Below are 10233 nucleotides of genomic sequence, written 5' to 3' on the forward strand. Positions count from 1 at the left end.
AGTGTGAGTAGGGATCATTCCCACGAGGAAAGGTAAATTTAATGCATTCTAAATAAATAAAAAGTGGTTTTGATATTCTTAGGGAATCGATGATTGAATGAATGAATATCAAGGGTGTAGTCAACTGATACCAAGTCTCGTCTCTTATTGATTGCTTCAGTTTAATTTTCAATCTTGCTTGATAGTTATAGAATTTTATTATAAATTAGTTTGAAATTTTTAGTAGTTAATCTCAACTTCAAAACACCTTTTTATTTATTTAGAACGCATTAAATTTACCTTTTCTCGTGGGAACCATCCCTACTCACACTACTACATTTTTAGTGATTATCTGATTGAGTTGGGTAATTTGGGCGTGACACGATTAAGTGCTACCAAATTTTGGCGTCGTTGCCGGGGAAGGCGTTTAGTTTATTTGTGTTCTTGTTTTTATTTTTTATTTTATATTCTTTCCCAGTGCTTTTCGGGTTTGTTAATGCTTACAGGAGAATCTTCTGAAGAAGAATTCCCCTACGACACGGAGATTGAAAGAACTTTGCACAGGCGAAGGAGAGAACTCTGTAAGCAACAACAAGAAGCCGCTGCTCGAGCTGATTTTCCAGAAGAAGAAGAGATGGCTGCTAATGTAAATCTGAGTCTTCGACAACTTGGCACTACTGATCTCACTCAGCAGCCTTTATGCATTACTTTTCCTACTCTAGAAAATAATGCTAATTTTGAATTAAAATCTGGACTGATACATCTATTGCCTGCTTTTCATGGTCTTACAGGTGAAGATCCGCACAAGCACTTGATGGAATTCCATGTCGTATGCACCAGCATGAAACCACATGGAGTGACAGAGGAGCAGATCCAACTCAGAGCCTTTCCTTTCTCTTTGAAGAGCACTGCAAAGGATTGGCTATACTACCTACCTTCTGGATCCATCACCACTTGGACGACACTGAAGAGAATTTTCTTAGAGAAATATTTTCCAGCTTCAAGAGCGGCAAACATCAGAAAGGAAATTTATGGCATCAAGCAGCAGATGGGAGAGTCACTGCATGAGTATTGGGAGCGTTTCAAGAAACTATGCGCCAGCTGCCCGCAGCACCAGATAAGTGAACATTTATTAATTCAATACTGCTATGATGGGTTGTTGTCTCATGACAGGAGCATGGTGGATTCGGCCAGTGGTGGAGTTTTCGTCGATAAAACTCCAGTACAAGCAAGGAATCTAATCGAGAGTATGGCTGTCAATTCTCAGCAATTTGGCACCAACAGAAGTGATCATGCGCCAAGAAAGAGTAATGAGGTAAACATTTCTTCCCTTGAACAACAACTGAGCGAACTGATGTATCTTGTGCGTCATATGGCTGTAGGGAATGGACAGATTGCAAAGATATGTGGAATTTGCACTCAAGTGGGACATGCAACTGACATGTGTCCCACTCTTCAAGAGGGATCTGCGGAACAAGTCAATGCAGCAGGAGGATTTCCAGGGCCACCTTAGCAGAAGTATGATCCTTACTCTAACACATACAATCCAGGTTGGAGGGATCATCCAAACCTCAGATATGGCAATCCTCCAGCGAATCAATCTGGACCTCAAGCACAATCGCACAATCAAGCTTATAGGCCACCGTATCATCCTCCACCACAGCGCCCACAATTTCCAACATCGGGTGAGTTTTTGGAAAATATAGTTAAGGATCTTGCAAGTAACACTATGAGTTTTCAATAGGAAACGAGAGCAAGTATCCAACACTTGAACACTCAGGTGGGACAGTTGGCAACTGCAATCAACAAATTGGAAGCACAACAGTCTAGCAGTTTGCCATCACAGACAGTAGTGAATCCAAAGGAAAAAGTGAGTGCTATTACATTGAGGAGTGGACGGGAGCTGCATATTCGTGAAGGATTGGTCCAAGAACCGGTAGGGACTAAAAATGACAAGGAGTCTAAGGTGGAGGAGAGTGAGCCTATTCCAAAAGATACACCAAGAGGTAAGTTCCCTCCTCTATCTAAATATAAGTATGTTGCCCCTTTTCCCATGGCACTAAAGGATTCTAGGAAAGATGAGGGGATTAAGGAGCTCTATGAAACTTTTCGTAGATGCGAGGTAAATATTCCACTGTTAGATGCTATTAAGCAAGTACCTCGCTATGCTAAATTTTTTAAAGAATTATGTACTGCGAAAAGAAAACAAAAGTTGAAGGGATGTAAGAGAGTTGAATTGGGAGAACAGGTCTCTGCCGTCATTCAAAGAAAGGTACCTACAAAATGCAAAGACCCAGGTATGTTCTCGATTCCATGTAAAATAGGAGATAGTCAGCTTGATACGGCCATGCTAGATTTAGGAGCATCTATTAATGTCATGCCATACTCTGTTTATGCTTCCTTAAAACTAGGGCCTTTGAATGAAACTGCCATTGTTATCCAGATGGCTGATAAATCTACTATTTTTCCAAAAGGATTGTTAGAGGATGTTCTTGTGCAAGTTGGTAAATTGGTATTTCCTGCTGATTTTTATGTTCTTGACATGAAAAACAATAAGTTGAATAGTCCTATTTTGCTAGGAAGACCATTTTTGAAAACTTCAAAATCCATTATAGATGTTGATAACGACACTCTCACTATGGAATTCGATGGGAAAATTGCGAAGTTTAATATTTTTGATACCCCGAAAACTCCTAGAAGTGAAAGTGTTGCTAATTTTCTTGATGCCAATGACCACGTCTCACAAGGAAAGAAGAAGTTTGTACTTGAGGATAAGTTGAAAGAGACTATTGATAAGTGTATTTTATACACTTAATTTATATATGCTTTTAATTGTTAATTGCTTGTTTCGAGCAGATTTATGTGGGTATTTTGTTGTTTTTGTGTTTACAATGAATTGTGGAATTTTGGGGAGAAAACAATAATTATTGAATTTATTTGGAGAAATAAATTAAAGAGTAAAGAATGGAGAAAGAAGAAAAGAGAAGAAACGTAAAGAAGAGAAGAAGAGAAAGAATGAACAATGTTGGGCTTTCTTATTGGGCTTATTGGTCAGCGCTTAATTGAGCGCTAATGGGGAGAAGAGGAAAGCTATCGCGCAAGATTTGGAAATTGGGAGAATTGAGATTTCGAGATCAAGGCGCGCCCGCGCCTTCACTTGAGCGCCCGCCCCGTCGCTGTGTTTTGGGAATTTTATTAAATCGGGAAATTTTTATGGGCTGGATTTTGTGGGCTTTTGTGCACGCTAAAAAAGGATTTTTGTCAGACTTGAGAAAGAAAGAGCCGCCACAATATTTTATACAGAAATCAGAGGGTTTGATCGTGTGATTTTCCTGAGGATTTTTCTGGAGCTTAATCTGAAGAACGAAGACGGAGTTTGATAGTCCGGACACGGCGTCGACGACAGATTTGTTTCTTATCTTTTATTTAATTCTGAACATGTTTGGATTTATTATTTATTGTTTTCAGAATTTTATTATGAACTGATTTTTATAGTCTAGAGGTCGGATGGAACCTGGTGTAGACGTTTTCATGAATTTTTGATTTTACTTAATTGAATTTCTTCTAGATTAATTGTTTTTTCTAGAATTGATTGTCTTTTCAATTATCTGATCAATAATTGATTTGTTATATTTATTTGAAATCATTGCTCGGGAGAGGGGATTTTGAATAAGACATTAGAAACTACACTGCTAATTATTTATACAGCTCGGGAGAGTGTATGATTTTAACAGAGCTTTTAAAGAGAACATTGTTTTGTGTTAGATCACTGCGATAAATTCTTAATAGGAATATTGGAATTGAATTGTAGTTGATAAACATTATTTGTTGCTCGGGAGAGGGAAATAATAAACGTAAGTGTTCTTGGCTATTAATTGATTGGAATTCATGAAGATTAATTAATTAGGATTGATTGTTGTTGAAACCAGGTGAAATCTATACCTCTAGACCGTTATTCTCTGATTGATTTTTAATCTGAAAGTTGTGTGCGTGTTTTTAAATCATCTGATTATTTATTTTATTGCAAAATTCTCAAAATTTGATTTTCTAGATAAAGTTTAGACTATTTTAATTACAAGTACTAAATATTTTCATTTTACTCCCTGTGGGATCGATATCTGAATTATTCACTATATTAAAACTTGACACTCGTACACTTGCGAGGAAATTTCACAAGAAGTTTTTGGCGCCGTTGCCGGGGAGTAAATTTTGATTATTTTTTAGTCTTGTTACCAATTAGTCTAGATTTTAATTTAGAGTTTTTATTTTAATTTTTTTAGTTACTAATTAATTCTTTCTTATCTTTTAATTGCAGTTTATGCGACGATCTCAAAGTGCTAATTCTCTACTGTTTGATCCGGAGATCGAGCGCACTGCACGTGCTTTAAGATGAGCTAGAAGAGAAGAAATTGAAAGAATGGCTGAACAAGAAGCAAATCAAGCTCCCCTAGTGCCAATTAGAGATCACTTCAGACCGACGATCCAGGCTCACTATTCTGGAATCGCTCGAGGAACTATCAATGCAAACAATTTTGAGCTGAAGCCTGCATTGATAAACATGGTTCAATCGAACCAATTTAATGGGAGTGCCACAGCTGATCCTCATCTGCATCTCAGGACCTTCTTAGAAATTACTGATACGGTAAAATTTAATGGTGTTCCTGAAGATATTATACGCTTACGCTTGTTTTCATTTTCTCTCAGGGATCAAGCCAGAAGTTGATTGCAATCACTGCCACTTGGAAGCATCACTACTTGGGAGGTGATGGCAGAAAAATTTCTTGCAAAATATTTTCCTCCTGCCAAAACCACCCAACTGAAGATCGAGATCAGCACCTTCCGGCAGATGGACACTGAACAGTTATACGAGGCATGGGAAAGGTATAAAGAATTATTAAGACGTTGTCCTAACCACAATTTTTCAGATTGGGAACAGATCGAGTGGTTTTACAACGGACTGAATGCGCCTACAAGGATGAATGTCGATTCTGCTGCTGGAGGTACTATATTTGCGAAGGATCATGTTCAGGCTTATGATATGTTGGAGGAGATGACGGTCAATAGTTTCCAATGGCCATCGGAGCGTATAGGAGTAAAGAAACCAGCTGGAGTGTATGCAGTGGACCCTCTCATGTCCATCACTGCTCAGTTATCTGCACTGACTACACAGGTAGCTTTTCTGAATAAAATTAATGTTGCAGATTCAACTGGATTTGAAGGATCACCGGCCATAGAGCAAGTCAATTATATAAATCCAAATGGCTACCGAGGTAATGGAGCGTACAGAGGTAATCCTATTTCCAATACTTTTCACCCTAATTTGCGGAATAATGAAAATTTTTCATATACTAACAATACTAATAAGGGTGATGGTAAGTTGTCTCTGGAGGATATGGTTAGTACCTTTGTGCAGGAATCAGGTAAGCGGATGGCAAGAACTGAGTCTCGCCTTGACAGCTTGGAGACGCACATGGCCAACATGGGTGCATTGTTGCAATCCATGGAGACTAGTATTGGGCAGTTGGCGAACGTACTGAAGGACAACAATTGCGGCCAGTTCCCTAGCAATACTGAGGTGAATCCCAAGGAGCAGTGCAATTCCATAAAAGTGCGGAGTGCCAAAGACGTTGGAGTTCAAATTCCTACTGTTGCGGATAAGAAACTTGAGGAAAAATTTGAGGAGAAAGAGAAGGAGCTTGAATCTGAGCCAAAATCGATGTATAAGCCTTCACTTCCATACCCGCAAAGGTTCAAGAAGAAAGCATTGGACGAGCAATTTTCCAAGTTCTTGGAGATTTTTAAGAAGATTCACATCAACATTCCCTTTGCTGAAGCTTTGGAGCAAATGCCGAATTATGTGAAGTTCATCAAGGAGGTGATGTCCAAGAAGAGGAGGCTGCTAGAGAACGAGGTAGTGAATTTAACGGAAGAGTGCAGTGCGGTGCTCCAAAAGAAGATGCCACAAAAGCTTAAGGATCCAGGGAGTTTTACTATTCCTTGCACTATTGGCTCTTCTTATTTTAATAATGCACTTTGCGATTTAGGAGCTAGCATTAATCTCATGCCCTTGTCTGTTTTCAAAAGCTTAGGACTTGGTGAGGTGAAGCCCACCATGATCGCATTGCAGTTGGCTGATCGATCTATCACATATCCTCTTGGAATCATTGAAGATGTTTTGGTAAAAGTAGATAAATTTATTTTTCCAGCGGATTTTGTTGTGTTAGATATGGAGGAGGATGCAAACATGCCCCTGATATTGGGGAGACCTTTCTTGGCCACTGCCGATGCCAAGATAGAGGTGAAGAGAGGTGTATTGTCAATGGGTGTGGATGGTGAGAGTGTAATTTTTAATATATTCATGAAGTCATTTAACACCCCTATTGAAAAATTATGCTTGATAGAGCCGGTTATGAATTTGGAAGGTCGTTCAAAAGCCGACATTGCGGTTGCTCGAACAAGAGACCGCCAAAACCACCAAAGAAGGCCACGAAAAAAGCAAAATTTAAAAGGCGGTTCGTGGAATTTATTTGGCGAGTGAAAGAGAAGGGGAAGAATTAATCCTGTTAAAGTCGGGCTGACGACTTTAAACCAAGCGCTACTTGGGAGGCAACCCAAGCATTTTCTTTTATTTTATTTTATTTGTTTTTATTTTTAGTTCATTTAATTTTTGTTAGTTAATTAGCGGTTTTTTTTTATTTATTATTTTAAATTTTTGAGCTAATTTTTCTTAATTTTCAAAAATTTGCAGGCTCCAGAAATCTCAAATTCAAGCAAGAGGCGCACCCGCCCCATTTATGGAAGCGCCCGCGCCTTACTGAACAAAAGTGGAGTTATTTTGCGACTTAAAGGCGCGCCCGCGCCACTCCATTCGAGCCCCCGCGCCTCCCCTTCGTTGCACTAATACACGATAGCTCTTCCACCAGCGCAATCGCGCCCTCTCAATTGCGCCTAAGACAGCGCTAACGCGCTCCCTCTACAGCGCCAATCTAAGCGCTATCGCCCTCTATAACCGCGCAAGAATCAAGCGCTATCGCTCTCCGGAACCGCGCTACACGAGGCGCTAACGCGCTCCCACTAAGGCGCAAGATCTTGCGCTATCGCGCACGTCAACCGTGCTTAATCTAAGCGCTATCGCTCTATCTGTCTGCGCTACACGAGGCGCTATCGCGCAACATCTGAGATTTAAAGTGCAACATCTGAGATTTAAAATCCTAATTTGCTCCTCCCAGACTTCAAAAGTCACGATCTCTCTTTTGAGTCCCGCTCTAAATCTCACATTTTGGCACAATCATCGAATATCTTGCACTCAACAAAATATCATCATCTCTGGGATTTTGATCTTCATTACAAGGCCATTGTAAATCTGGGATTCTCAGAATTTGATCTTGCTCCATCCACGCCTCGCACAGAACATGGGAATCTACCGGGGTTTGGGACGTTTTCTTTCTTGAATGGTACAAAGCTAAAATTTTATCTATTACATTTATGCCGTGATAAAAGTTGGTGTGTTGAGGCTGTTTGGGTGTTTGAATTGTGGGGTGAAGAACATTTGGCAGTGAACTTTCTATATTATTGTCTTCATGCATGCCAAGTGTTTGTTAAATTGTTTGGGTTAAAATTGTGTTTGCACATTGCTGGAGTCGGTTGAAGTTTAGTGTTGGGATTGTGAGAATTCCATCTGTAATTGTAATTGTAATTGATTTGAGTTGAATTATTGAGTTACAATGCCACCGAAAACCAAAGGGAAAGGAGCAATTTCTTCGTCCTCTACTGCTTCATATGATAGACACAGATTTTGGAATGCCACAGCAGAGGAGTATTTTTTTGATGTAATGGAGCGAGGGATGCACAAAGAAAGAGGAATGAGTTTGAGAGAGCATAGTGCACCGGCGTTAATTGAAGCTAAGAGAAGAGGTTGGGAGACATTTGTTAGGAGTCCACCAGATGCTGTTATATCATTGATTCATGAGTTTTATGCAAATTTGATGGTCAAAGACGTGAATCTGAAAGTTCGAGTTCGAGGGAAATTGGTGCCTTTTGATAAGAGTACAATTAACCGTCTCTATGAAATGCCGGATTTGGACATTTCTGATGATGAGTATGAGGTATTTAAGAATGAGTCATATCCAGAGAATATTATAATTCAGACTTTGTGTCATGATGGGGCGGAATGGAAGAGGAATTCAAAGGATGAAGCTGTTACATTTCCATCCATCTTTCTTAGACGAGAAGCGAATAATTGGCATGAGTTTGTGGCTGCCAGAATTTTTCCATCTGGGCATACATCTGATGTGACTAAGGTTAGAGCTGGTCTTGTGTACTGCATTGTCATTGGAAAATCTGTTGATGCTGGGAGGGTGATTCAGGAGTCTATTATTGCTGCAGTTAGGGGTTCCTCGACTATCAGTTTACCCCACTCGTCTTTGATTACTCAACTTTGCCGGTTAGCTGGTGTTGTGTGGGATGATACGGAGCAGATTCTTCCAATTCGAGGTCCTATAAGAATTACTGGTGCATTGAGACGGGACAAGAAGAAGAAAGCAGCCAGTACTTCTGAACAGGCAGCTGAACCACCGCAACCCTCGGAGCCACTACCACACTTTGAGCCAGCACCTTCCTATTTGGAAGGACCTATGTCACTACCGATGCATCCGGCCACTGAGTATTCTACTCGTGATGATTCTACGGCCGTGCTTTCTCAGATGAAGAAGCAGTGGAAGATGATGCGAGCACACATGACATATATGCATGACTTCACTGCCGCTCTCGCCCAGAATTATCCGCCCACTGTTGTGCCTTATCCACCTCCTCCGCAGTGGTCTTTTGATGATACTGCTGCTGCTGCACCTTCGTTCCATGGAGATGATGATGATGACGCCGAGTCCTGATGCTCGGTGTCGAAGGTATGAGTCCCTTGTTCTTTTTATTGTTTTTAATCATTAGTGACAATGATTACATTAAGTTTGGGGGGGGGGGGGTGAATCAATGTTTGATTTAGTTTGATTTAGTTGTTTGGTTGTTTGGTTGAAAGTTGAGTTTTGAATTTCATAGATAAAATTTTTGTTGAGTTTAGTTGTTTTTGGTTGAGTTGAGTTGAATTTAAAAGAAGTTGAGAAAGAAATGGATGCATGGCCAATGAAAAATATTTTTGTGCGATAACTGAAATCCATGATTGTCCACCTATCTGACAAATATTTTTGAAAATATGGAACCAATTAGATGAACAATTTCCTATATACTCTGTGATTAATGCTTGAATCTGATTTTTGAGACATACAGACATAGATATGATTGAGGCATTGTTTGAAATTTTTGGGCCTAATTTTCATTGAATTTATCCTTAGTTGCCCATTTGAGCTACACGTATATTAGTATTGTGGATTGAGACTTGTCTAGAACTAGTTCGAACACTCTTCGAGGCGAAATACGGGCAAAAACTGAGATTAGGGATGATTTAGGCAATTTTTCTGAATGAGTTTGAGCCTTTCAAGCTACCCTCTGATTAATATGTATCCCTAGTACCTTATTTGAGCTTTATTAAAAATCGAATGGCATGCGTGGAAACGTGTGATTAAACCCCCATTCGTAATTATTTCAAGGTCCTACATTGACTACCTGAATAGCCTATACACTATTTCCTACCTTTAAGGGAGTAATTTGAATGCTAAAATGTTTTATGCTCCTAATTTTATTTGTGAGAAAAAGGATTGGTGTGGTGGATGAATTGAAAAGATGAAAAAAAGGTAGTAGAAAAAAGAGTTGAAAAATGTGGTTGAAAAAGTTGTGAAAGAAAGAAAAAATTTGTGAGAGAGTTGTGAAAAAGTTGAGAAATGAAATGAAGGAAGAAAGGATGTGAAATTGTGAATGAAAAAGGAGTTGAAGTTAGAATGAGCATAAAAATATGAATTACTCCTTATTTTGAATTCTTATCCTTCATTTGTAGCCATGAGCCAGGCCTTACATTATAAGCTGAATAAGTCCTAGTGACCGAGTCTCAGTTGCCCAATATACTAGTGGAGAAGAGTTGCGAGAATTTAGCCTATGGACTGTTGATTGATGCTTTTAATGATTATGAATTTTGATCTAAACACGCACACACTATTATTCTTTGCATTTACCTATTTGTGAGTGTTTTTGATTAATATCCTATATTTGATCCTATGCTATCCTTGAAAAGTCCTCATGATCTATGAATGTTTGAATTGAATTTGGAGAATGGTGTTTTGAACTTGAGTTGCGGAGATTGTGAGTTTA

General features: G+C 39.3%; 1 non-coding gene across 1 annotated transcript; it reads right to left on the bottom strand.

The window, feature by feature from the left end:
* Positions 1 to 991: 991 nt before the first annotated feature.
* LOC140870875 (small nucleolar RNA R71) lies at positions 992 to 1098 on the bottom strand. Its single transcript, XR_012147557.1, has one exon. It is a non-coding gene; the product is annotated as a small nucleolar RNA R71 (small nucleolar RNA).
* Between the last annotated feature and the right edge of the window lie 9135 nt (positions 1099 to 10233).

The sequence above is a fragment of the Henckelia pumila genome, unplaced genomic scaffold, assembly GCF_033568475.1.
Source record: "Henckelia pumila isolate YLH828 unplaced genomic scaffold, ASM3356847v2 CTG_270:::fragment_1, whole genome shotgun sequence".
Classification (NCBI taxonomy): domain Eukaryota; kingdom Viridiplantae; phylum Streptophyta; class Magnoliopsida; order Lamiales; family Gesneriaceae; genus Henckelia; species Henckelia pumila.